The sequence below is a fragment of the Rutilus rutilus genome, assembly GCF_951802725.1.
Source record: "Rutilus rutilus genome assembly, chromosome: 15".
Classification (NCBI taxonomy): domain Eukaryota; kingdom Metazoa; phylum Chordata; class Actinopteri; order Cypriniformes; family Leuciscidae; genus Rutilus; species Rutilus rutilus.
The window spans coordinates 8,291,187-8,303,770 of NC_140220.1; the positions used below are offsets into that span (position 1 = coordinate 8,291,187).

The window sequence follows — 12,584 nt, forward strand, 5'->3', positions numbered from 1 at the left end:
TGAGGAATGTTTCTTGAGCAACAAATTGGCATATTAGAATAATTTGTGAAGGATCATGTGACACTGAACACTGGAGTAATGATGCTGAAAATTCAGCTTTACCATCACAGGAATAAATTATGTTGTAAAAAACAAAAACAAACAAACAAAAATTGAAGTTGTAATAATATTGCACAATGATTGCTTTACTGTATTTTTGATCAAATAAATGCAGCCTTGGTGAGCATAAAAGACTTTCAAAAACATGTAAATGTGAATATATATATATTGTGTATTACACACACACACACACACACACACACACACACACACACACACACACACACACACACACACACACACACACAATAGTTTTACAGTTCTAGACTTAGAAGATGCTAAAACAATTATAAATAATGAAGTAATTATTTCAAGACAATTACGGTTTGTTTATCCCTAGTTTACGAGTTTTACTTTCCAGCTTTTTATTTACCATGTCACTGAATTGATAATTAATTTCTGACTAGAGTTTATTCAAACATAATTAATCACACCACTTCTGACATAGTTGCCAAGTTGATTTCATAGCCTTATTTTGCAGAGGGGCCGTGTTCTCCGCCTGTGATTAGATCCGTCTTTATTGATTTTCACTGGTACAGTTCCATTTAAAACCTGACAACTTAAAGGAACACGCCACCGTTTTTTGAAATAGGGGTTATTCACCGTATCCCCTACATTCAGATAGGTGGGCAAACGCATTTTTGTCTCAGTGCATGCATTATCTTAGTCTGGCAGCGCTGCCGCTAGCTTAGCTTAGCATAATGAATGGAATCCTTTGTTGCCGGATAGCATGTCGTGAGTAAAAGTGATAAACCCAACTAATTACTTCTTGTGGCCTGCGTATTCACAACGAGTACAAATAGCAATGCAGATTAAGACTAGGCGAGAGATATCAGAGATATCACGCAACACCTGAAATCTGCTATTTCTGCGCCCAAGTAGCAGTGCTTTGCCTGTGCTTCCCCTCAATATAAGTCAATATCTGCCTAGGAAATCACCTAGTCTTAATCTGCATTGCTATTTGTACTCGTTGTGAATACGCAGGCCACAAGAAGAAGTTTTTGTTATTTTTTTTGGATCACTTTTGGATCACTCACGACATGCTATCTGGCAACAAAGGATTCCATTCATTATGCTAAGCTAAGCTAGCGGCGGCGCTGCCAGACTAAGACAATGCATGCACTGAGACAAAAATGCGTTTGCCCACCTATCTAAATGTTCCTTTAACTCCGGCCTGGAAAAGGAAACCACCAGTACGCCACGTCTCCTGACCAGCTTTTACAACCCCGACAGCAGATCCGCTCTGCACAGGACTCTGTCTCTACACCAATTATGAAGATAAATTACTGCTGAGTAATGACATGTAATCACAGCTTTAAAAGGACGACACTCTCCACTTTATTTTTAAAACCTAATTCTACAAAACAGACTGTGTAAGATATTTATATCATTAAATCAGTAAATTACCCACAATAGCTCTGGCCAGGAGGAACTGAGTACTGCTAAAGTACTCTTAACGGTTTAATTTGGACGATGGTTTTATGTGAATGTTTTTCTGTGTGTGATGCAATTTGATAGCAAGGAATTCTAGGCACATCTGTATAATTAATGAACAATCGTTTTGACTACATATGAGGATATTTTCTAGCCTGTGGCAGCGAATTCTTAACAAAAACTGAGGTAATGGCCTCATATATCAGGCCACAGCAGGAAAAGCGTGCAAACACCTCTGGAGTGTTACCACCAATGTCATCATTTTTTACACAACGCTGATCTGCCTCTGGCACTTTAGACCTCTGCATATTACACATGCTGCAGGGCTCTACAGTGCAGGTATTTGTGTGAGGAAATTGCTGTGTGCTATCGTGAAAATGCATTCAGTGACATCTGACACCAGAACAAAACTTAACACATAATACTATCACTATCACTCAAATTACAATGTGATCGGCTGCTTCTCAAAGTCAACAAAAGAAAGAAATCCCAAATGTCTGCAACCGTTTAAGGATGTTTTTCAGTGTCTGGACTTCAATTACAGCATATACTCCACCGTTCAAAAGTTTTGGGTCGGTAAGATTATTTAATGTTTTAGAAAGAAGTGTCTTATGTTCTACAAGGCTGTATTAATGTGATCAAAAATACATTAAAAACTGTAATATTGTGGAATATTGTTACAATTTCAAATAACTTTTCTATTTTATTATATTTTGAAATGTAATTTATTAATGTGATCCAGTCTTCACAAATCATTCTAATATGCTGATTTGCTGCTCAAGAAACATTTCTTATTATTATTATTAATGTTGAAAACAGTTGTGCTGCTTCATATTTTTGTGGAGATTGTGATCATATTTTTCAGGATCCTACGATGAATAAAAAGTTAACAGAAGGAACAACATCAATTTGAAAAATAAATCTTTTGCAACATTATTAATGTGTTCACTGTCACTTTGGGGAAAACCCAAAACCTCCGGGGAAATCACCCGTTTTAAGGAGACTCTGCTGTGAAACAGAGAATGCGTCAGATCTCGGAATAAAACGAGAATCAACATTGGCTTGGCTTAAATGTTGTAAAAGCAGTCGGCACCAATAGCCTCGTGGGCAGCGTGCAGACATATAGTGAAGTTGTGCTTCAGGTTGTGTCCCGTGTTCGAGTTCAGGCTCGTGGACCTTTCCCGATCCCACCTCACTCTCTATCTTCAACTTTGCTTCCTGTCAACTAACTGTTGCAAAATTAAAATGATAAAAGCGACAAGATGCCATTTTTATTACTCAATAGGTGAGTAAAGTATTTTACTGAATAGATAAATTGCCATAAGTAGCTCTAACAGAGTTCATTGTAAAGCATTATCTATTGTGAAGGGTCATTATTCATCTGTTACGCAGAGCCGAAGCACAACCAAAACAATGTTCTTCTGAAAAACGCATGCAGTTTTGTTTTTAACCGCTAGGGGGCCAAAAGTTACATAGTGTACTTTTAAAGGTGATCTAAGCAACTTTTTTACCTTAACTGAACAGCTTCAGAGTCATTGGAATGGTTATATTACTTAGTTGGGGTTGAATGGTGGTCATTTCGCACCCCCCTGGTGCCCGTGAGCGGAAAATCCGCACTTGCAACTTTGGGCCGGCGGGCCGCCGCGTCAGGAAGTATCGCGTGATATCAGGTCTCGCGATGTAAACAATTGCTTTACGGCCAAAAGAAATCTGCTAAAATGCTGTCATTATTGCGCTCCATCACGCTTCAACCCGAATGAAGAAGACGTTTTAAAGAATGTCCCATCTGCTTTGATGTCGTTGATCTATAGCCTCTGGTGTCTGAGAATCGCCAACGAGTTTTTACAACAGTGTTGTCAAATATCTAATCCGAAGCTGTGGGGGGAGCTCTAGAGAGAAACCTGCAAGCAAAAAGCGAGAATACAGCGAAGAAATCCCGAAACTACTGAGCCCCGTCTCGAATCGGATGTTCACTCAGGTCTGCCGCCTGTCAATTCGAGAGAACTTCGTCCCAGAGCAATCCTATGCTTCAGAATTGTTGCAGTACTACATATTTAATATATTCAGTTTTTTCAGTGCCTGATTGTGCATATGTTGTATTGCCACACATTAGTTTTGCAGTCTTAAAAAAACAAACGCAGACTGTACCCATAAGGGCAAGAGCGCTCCTAAGCAAATATTAATGTAGAGCCCTGAGCTGTGCCAAACCAATTTGTTTTTCATTACACAGATGATTAAAGCATGTAACAGAAATGTTGGAAAATGAAGGGAAAAGTGATGCCAGGCAAACAACTAAATGAACATACAGGCTCCTTACTGAAATTTCTAAGTTCTAGTACTGTTCCACTTTACTGCACATACACCTAAATTGTAAGAATATCACTAACAGTGATGAATAAACAGTATAAGGTAAGGCTATTAAATAGCTGTTTGTTTGACACTGTGCGACCCACTCAAAACGGTCTAGTGACCCACGGGTAGAGAAACACAGATATAGATGATTCCTTTATAGACGGCCCAAGATGGTATTTAACACTAGAGATGCACCGGTCAACCGGCCAAAAATAAGATTTTCATGATCGGTGCATCCCTATTTAACACAAAGTTTAAAGTTTTCATTACAGTTCCGTACAGTAAAATTAAGTACAGTCAATTATAACAACATTCACTTTTATAGGGTTTGTATTTCATTTAAATACTATTAACAGAAAGTCTTTTTTGTCTACTATTCAATATGTAAATTTGAGTCATGTTACCAAACAATTACGCAAAATAGATGTGTGAATGACCATGTGTTTCACTTTTGTTTAGGTATGCAAACTTTCCTCAGAGGCTGACAGAAATTTAGGTCACGCTTGATGTAAATGATTTTGGTATGAAAATCGCTTGCAAATTTTGTTACCGTTTCATGTCAATTTGTAGCAGTAGTCTTATCACACACACAACCACACCTATGCATTTATATACACATGGGAATAAAATAGCTTTATTACAAAAAAAGCAGTTCGATAAACAATGAATTAAAAGTTAATAAGTAAATAAGCATCTGCTGCATGCCTAAATTAATTTCCTAAAGTTATCCATGTTTATGACTCAAAGTTAACAAAAAACAACAACATTTGTTTCATCCCTTGAAAAATCAATTGAGTAAATGATTCAAAGACTCAATCATAAAGACAATCATGTGTTGTTTCTTTACTAAATGAATCAGCATTTTTGAAAGATTTGACTGAATGAATGACTCATTGATTCACTACAATACTATATATTGTAGTATATATTATGTGGTACACACAAACACACACTTTCTTTTTGCACAAAACAGCTAAGCTAAATAAATAAGTAAATGGGTAAATAAATAAATGGACATAATATCTGTAACATGACTAATGTAAAATGTCCTTGACTGAATTTTTTGTTTGTTTATTTTAGAAATTAGCTAGATAGTGTACACACCTCTCCAAAAACAGCACTGTCCTATAAGGTAGTTCTTTCCCAGCTGTCTCTCTATGTAGGCCTATGTCCCAGCAGTAGGACACTTAATAATGAGCAGTAAGGGGGGATACATAACAAATTATCTGCCAGAGCTCAGAGAAAATACCATTAGCCTGAATAATTAACTAGCGCTGGAGTGAAATAAGAACTCCACCAAATGAACCAAAGCTCATGTATCCTCAGGCTGCAAGGAGTTAGCCTTTATGTTTGACATCAGACCAGTCACACAATGACACTCTCTCCATATCTCTTGTTCACAACCTAACAATTCAATTATGTAGGCCAGATGCCACATATGCATGCTATACATTACAGGGATCTATAAAGCTGTCGTACCCCGCAAAACAGTGATATTGATCTGACAGGATGCAATACGTTTAACTTTGCAGACAATAAAACGGCAAATGTAACGGTTTTGACTGCTCTAGCACCGAGCAACAGCAAAATACCACTGAAATTAGGCTAATCACATCACGCACATATTCCTAACAGCCCAAGTCTTCTGAATTGATTACCCAGCGAGAGTTTAAGCACCCGGGGAACGGTGGCGACTCAGCCGTTTGTCATAATAAAACAGAGATTAGTAAAAAACACACACAAAAAAACACATTTATACCATTCTTTACTCCCTGACATATGCTTAATGTAAAGCTCAATTAAACCATAGAACAATTTTCCGTAATCTTGTTCGATTTTTTTTTTTTCCGTTGGGGGTGAGATGAGAGTCCTAAAAATGGATCAAACGGAGCAGCTGCTCTCGGAGGAGGGAGAGAGGAGAGTAAGGTCTCATTATTATTTGACTTTTTGCTTTCTCCTAGTTTTTTTTTTTTTTTGCAAGACCAGAAGAAATAGCCTCATCAAACCCTCTCAAAAGCATCCATCAGGCATAAACATGCCTGTTATGTAACCCCTACGTATGCCCGTAAAAGATGAGTAACTGAAATAAATGCGAACAATTGTAAAATACCATTTAGAGGACATCAATTATCTGGAGGGGAAAATGACGGCAGAAAAGCGCGCAGCGTGTGGCCTATTCAAAGCGCCGTTATGACGCTTGCGCTTCCAACCAACACTGAACATCTCAGCGAGGTGCAATCGTAAAGCAGTTACTGTCTTGCCGATGAGATGAATTCATTATGTGAAAGGCACATTTACCCACCTCAATAGAAAATTAGTGTTGATTCTCTATAACTTTCTTGAGTGTTTCTTATTCAAGCGTGCATGCTTGTTCCACTGGTGTGACTCACTGCTGCATGTACAAATACATCATTACCATCAGGGATAAATAGATTTTCAACATTTATGTGAAAGAAAGTGACTGGTGTTTGTGCAAAACTTGTCATGATGCTAAAGTGTTGTTCTGATTTGTTTCTAGTGTGCTGCAACGTGGTTGCTAGGGTGTTCTGAGTGATTGATTTCCGGTCCAAAAATCAAAGAGCCCTTAAATGTTATTAAAGGGATTTCATCATGCGCTGGGTGAAAAATTGCACATACTAAACTAAGTGAGTACTACTCTATAAGGAACCAGAAATAGATCTCTTTACAGTCTCTCTGAAATAAAACTTTGGTTTCTGCATAATAATGTAAACATTTTTCTCAACAGGAGATATGATGTCGAACAGTGATTGCCTTAAAATGTATTGTACTGTTGAATTTGAAAATTCTGTCAGTAATTACTCACCCTCATGTTGTTCCAACCCCGTAAGACTTTCGTTCATCTTCGGAACACAAATTAAGATATTTTTGATTAAATCTGAGTGCTGGATCACTCCTCCACAGACTTATGGACACTATAACTTGCTGGCCCAGAAAATGTATTAAAGACATCATTAATAATAGTCCAAGTGACTCCAGTGGCTCAATCTTAAGTTTATAAAGCGACGAGAATACTTTTTGTGTGAAAAAAAGAAAGAATTAATTTCATTCTCTCTCTGTGCCTCGAGTTAGTTTACGTAGTGTTTTTGCGCAGCGCGTCTGTGTTGCACGTCACCACGTAGGCTCACTATTGGCTGACGCTGGTCATGTGTGTGATGCATGGTGACGTGCAACACAGACACTTGGACTATATTAACGATGTCTTTAATACATTTTATGGGCCAGCAAGTTATAGTGTCCATAAGCCTGTGGAGGAGTGATCCAGCACTCAGATTTCATCAAAAATATCTTAATTTGTGTTCCGAAGATGAACAAAAGTCTTACGGGGTTGGAACAACATTAGGGTGAGTAATTACTGAAAGAAATTTCATTTTTGGGTGAACTAACCCTTTAACTGAAAGCAACTTAAAAGAAAGCACTGACATATCTTAAAATATATTGTTTTGTCTCAAGATGCACACCAACAATGTTTTTTTTCCTAAGGCACATTTATAAAAGCTACTTAAATATCCTAATTAAATTAAGGCTTAACCCTGGCTTAGTCTAAGCCTTTTCTGTGAAACCAGGCCAACATTCTAAATTAATTCATAATAAATAAAAAAACAATAAAAAAAAACTATTTTTGGGGGCTAGTGTAAATGTTGTCAGGGCAAGCAGAAATCTGGCCCGACTGGGTGAGTATAAAAATTCCCCATTCACAGCTTAACTGCATAAAACTGCAAATTTGCTGAACTTTGTTACATTATCAACAGACACTGTTAAGTAACCAGAAATCCCTGAATGCCATCCAATCACGCAAGTATGAATTCATTTTAATACTCTGAGGTACGAGTAATATTAACTGTGATGGTTTGTTTGCAAGCTCCACTAATTTCTATGGTGAAAACCTCCAATGTAAAAAAAAAGTTTTTTTGTTTTGCTAGTTTTTTTTACCTATTCCAGCTCTTCGGCATGAGTACACTATTCAAAAAGGGTATATCTAGAATTAGATGCTCCGATGTTAGAAGCAAGGCCTTAACCAGCTTGTATTCAATGACTTTGCTCTTCTAGTGACCATGCAGCATGCAGGACTCTTCAGTTTATTTCAAGCGAATGAGGTTAAACAGAATTAAAGTGATGTCAGACAGGTGGCACGGTAAATTTGATTTTGGAATCCTTTATCTGCCTTTCAAGCTCTCATAAAAGGCACCAGGAAGGAGTGCAGAGGAGAGATAAGCTGTGGAAAAAATGAACATGGAAAATAATTCACTGAGCAGAGGATGTTGAAAAACTCAGCAACAGGGGTCAACAGTCACATGTGCACGACTAGATGGGCTGACGACAGAAAGGGTAAAAGAAGAGGATGTGCAGGAAAGCAGGCAAATTTCTCTTCATACCACAGAGCGTCTGTATGAAGAGACGGAAGAAAACGTAAAAATAGAGAAACGCTTCAGGCTGCTCGACTTTAACCAAGGGGAACGTAGAAAAAAACAAAAAAAACAAAAAACACGTAACAAAGGACGTATGTTTATGCATGAGGGGAAACTTCCCCTCTTGAATAGTTAACGGAGAGCAAATGTGGAATTTGCAGGAATTTATGTCTGCAGGAGGAAGCGTATGAGGGCAGGGACTGGATGATGGCTTGAGCGTTTGACACACTTCAGGAGCTTAAAGAGCTGGATGTCCTTGGTAGCAGATTGTAGGGATGATCTAATGCAACATTCGCCATAAAACTCTCCAGGAGCGGAATTCATGAGAATCTTAAAGACAAAGTTAAATTAAATTTTTTTTGTAAAATAATACTTAATACATTTATTAATACTTGTAATAAATGTTTTTGAAAAAGGTTTTTCCATGAAATGAAAGTCAATGAATTGTATGGATCTTTTTTTTTTCTTCTTCTTAAAGTCCCCCTGTGGTGAAAATCACGTTTTTAATGTCGTTTATATGTCTATGCGGTGTTTTTAATATGCTTTAAGACAAACCATGTGCAAATTCATGTCAACACCATTGCTCAGTATTTTCTCCTTAAAACTGCAGTGAAAAAAAAAAGAGTCTCAAAAACACGGTTTGAAATCGCTGGTGTTTCTTGCGTCACAAACTACCTTGTAACCAATCAGGTCACGTGCGGGCGCATATAATAGCATATAATTAACAGCGAACTAGCAGGGGAGTCTCAAGAGAAGTCAGGGCTGCGTTCAGCGTTGAACACACTGTTCTGATGACGCAAGAGTTGCAACTATGGCAGCTGGAGTGAATAATTTTCTGAGCCTGATGAAGTCGGTATAAATATGTGTTTAATACTACAAAATATGCCCTATGTTACAGTTACTGCACTTGCCGCCCAGAACAAAAGAGAACATCCCAATCGAGTGAAGGGATTTGTGGAAACTGAAATGGAAGCACTCTTACCTAATTCAGACTAAAACACATCTATTTAGCCTCACATACTGACTTTATTTGTAGTTCATACTGTTTTAATACCCTGTATTTTCTCTCATTTTTAGGAAAAGCACTTAATTACCATTGTTTATTTCTATACCAAATGTCATACACTTGCAATGAAGCTAAAAATATAAACAACTACATCATTATGTTGATATCCTATATTTTTACAATAAAACGTACGACAAATATGTCTTCTAATATCCTCAGTTGTTGCGTATATCGAGCTGCATCGAACACATTTGTAAATTACTTTCCTTGAACCCATTGTGCGAGTTCAATTTAATACCGCGTGCTTTATATGCATGTTGCTGCTGATTGGACTGCAGTTCTGACACACCCACCAAACAAGAGAAAACGAACCCCGTTGCACACCGGTGCACGCCGTTTCCAGGAAACATGACGTTCAACCCGGAAACCGTAGCAAAACGTTGCGGACCGTTTTGAACTTGAACGTGCCCCAGGTTATCCCGGTATATTTTTCTGTTGATATGAAGAAAAAAAAAAAAATCGGGTAGATTTAGCAATGTAGCAGGTGTATGATGTATATTACAGTTCATGTTAGCCTGGCAAGCCAGACCTACATCAAGATGTTAGGTCTGGCAACTCACCATTGGCACGGCTCAATCTGAGGGGCGGGATAAACGGTTGTCTCTCAAAATCCCTCTGCACGCAATAGGATAGCGCTACAACCAATCAGAGCAACGAAGAAGGCTAGTTGGTATATTAAACTTTTGCCGTATCCAGTCGGCAAAACTCCGAACACATCTTCCTTTCTTAAAATGACTTAAGTGCCGTTCTTTGCTCTTTTCTCAAAGAAAAGCTTAACTCCAAGTCCTCCAGAGTCGCGGCCAAAGCCGATTCGAAAGACCGCTGTTCGCCAGCAGCAGCAGCCATTCTTTGTTTTCAAGTAGCTGGGAACCGTCGCAACTCTGTCGTCATTATGTTAAGCCCGCCCCGCCGACTCTATACACGATGTGATTGGCCTGACCTGAGTTTGGTTTTTCCAGCTCGGAAGTCAACGGAGAGTTGCTAGACCACACTGGCTGCAAAATAAATTTTGCTGCCGCTACGGTGCGTCTAGATTTCTAGGCTAGGTTCATGTAACATTAGCAACACATTATTAAATCAACACATTATTAATAATCAAACAAAAGGCTAATCATATTAATCACCGTTATGCGTCTGACGTTGTAAAAGCGATACCATTGTGCAGCGTTTACCTCAGTAAGTTGGCCGAGTGAATCTCTGAGCTAGTGGAGGCGGGGCTAATTAGCATATTCATGGTTCCACGTATATTAAATGGAGCAAGGGTGTAGAGTTGCATTCAAGCTAAGAATTTAAAGCGTAAAGAATTTTTTTTTTTTTTTTTTTTTCACAGGAAAAAAACAATTTTGGTGTCATTTTGGTGATCAGAGGAGTTTTAAGGGATAAAATGGTTGACTACAGGGGGACTTTATAACAATCTGTAATATGTATGTCTTTTTCATATAAAATCAGCCTGACAATCAATAATAAAAGATACAAAGTGGTGCTTACACATGAAAATTGTCAATGTCTAAGAAAAGTGTGGGGTGGATTGGTTCAAGAATTTGTCATCTAAGAGTGAAATGAAATGTGTTTAAGAGATAAAAAGTAGCAATCAAGGATTAACCCATTGTAACAATCTTTCAAAGCGGAAAAGGGAACAGCTGCGTCAAGAACCAAGGAGCAAATAATGACAGTTTTACTGCTGGTTTCATTTCAAACAAGCTGGGAGTCGCGTCATCCTACAGTTAATTGAACAAATGCTTAGTGAGTTTCTAAGCAGCACTAAACGTTGACATTTCGATTTTATACGACAATTAGAGACTGCACATTATGACTGTTCGCACTGAGCAGATGTTACACTCATGCAGTCAATTGCTTTGAAGCAAAGGTGTGCAAGCGGAAGCCGACAATGTGAAGGGAGAGTCATCCGTCGAGACCCTCAGTCTTGCTCCAGCCAAATCTGGGTCAAGGTTGTCTGTAAAAAGAGGACTCTTCTTCTGTCTTTTCTCGCCTTTAATTCTCTGCCTGGAACACTGGGGACTCACAGCAGACAGACGACATAATAATAAAGCCCACATAAGTCATACAAATTCAAATTTCTGTTGGCTTGAGGCTAGTTGCTGCTGCAAGTGGGTCAATACTCTCATTGGTGGGTGCATAAAGTTATCTGACATCAGTCCAAACATACTGTGTTTTAATTTAGATATAAGCTGTTTATCACCTCTTCCTAATAAGTGGGTTTCATAACTACTCGCTCTCTTCGATGATATCTCTATATTTGCTCAATTAAACCGATTCAGAAGAGAATATGAACTCATAGCCCAGAAACTGACGATCGCTGTGATTCATGCTCTCATTAGACACTGAATATGATTATGAGCCCCTCTCCAGAGCTTTCAACACAGAAGAACACAAGGCTAAATCAAGGATGATAGCACCGCCGAGGACCCCTCAGAACAAACAACTGCTCGTCACCGACTGTTAAAAGACCCAGCTACCCAATCTTTCACCTTTTTTATGGCTGAGGATTCCAATTATCTTGAATTGGGTATCATTACTGACTATGCTAGCATTTCCATACTGGCAACTGAAAATATATAAATGACTACTTCACAACTACACAAACTAGAGATGGGCATTTTTGTCAATTTCGCCTTTCGATTACTGACAGGTCTTAAAAAAAAAAGTAAAAAAAAAACTTTTTTGGTTTTTTTTGGCAGCAAACATTTAATATGTGGTTGGTTCATACAGGGATACAAAAGTACCCCATGAGTAACATTAACTACTCTGCTGTATCTTTAAAGGAACACGCCGACTTTTTGGGACTTTAGCTTATTCACCGTATCCCCCAGAGTTAGATAAGTCCAGACATACCCTTCTCATCTCCGTGCGTACCGTAACTCTGTCTGACGCACCCACCGCTAGCCTAGCTTAGCACAAAGACTGGAGGTAAATGGCTCCAGCTAGCATACTGCTCCCAATAGATGACAAAATAACGCCAACATTTTCCTATATACATGTTGTGATTTGTATAGTCAGTGTGTACAAATAACAAGGTCACATGAGACACAGCCATCTTCTAACCGTATACATACTGCGAACTATATTCTCAGAAGGCGAAGCACTGCTACTTGGGCGGAGTGAGATAGAGAGATAAAGAGACAGAGAGAGAGATAGATAGATAGATAGATATAGATATAGATATAGATATATCTCACACATTGGTT

The 12,584-nt window shown here is 38.4% G+C and overlaps 1 protein-coding gene across 1 annotated transcript in view; it reads right to left on the minus strand.

Annotated features, from left to right (window-relative positions):
- man1a1 (mannosidase, alpha, class 1A, member 1) overlaps window positions 1-12,584 on the minus strand; it is a 111,080-nt gene that overhangs the window by 23,799 nt on the left and 74,697 nt on the right. The window lies entirely within an intron of this gene.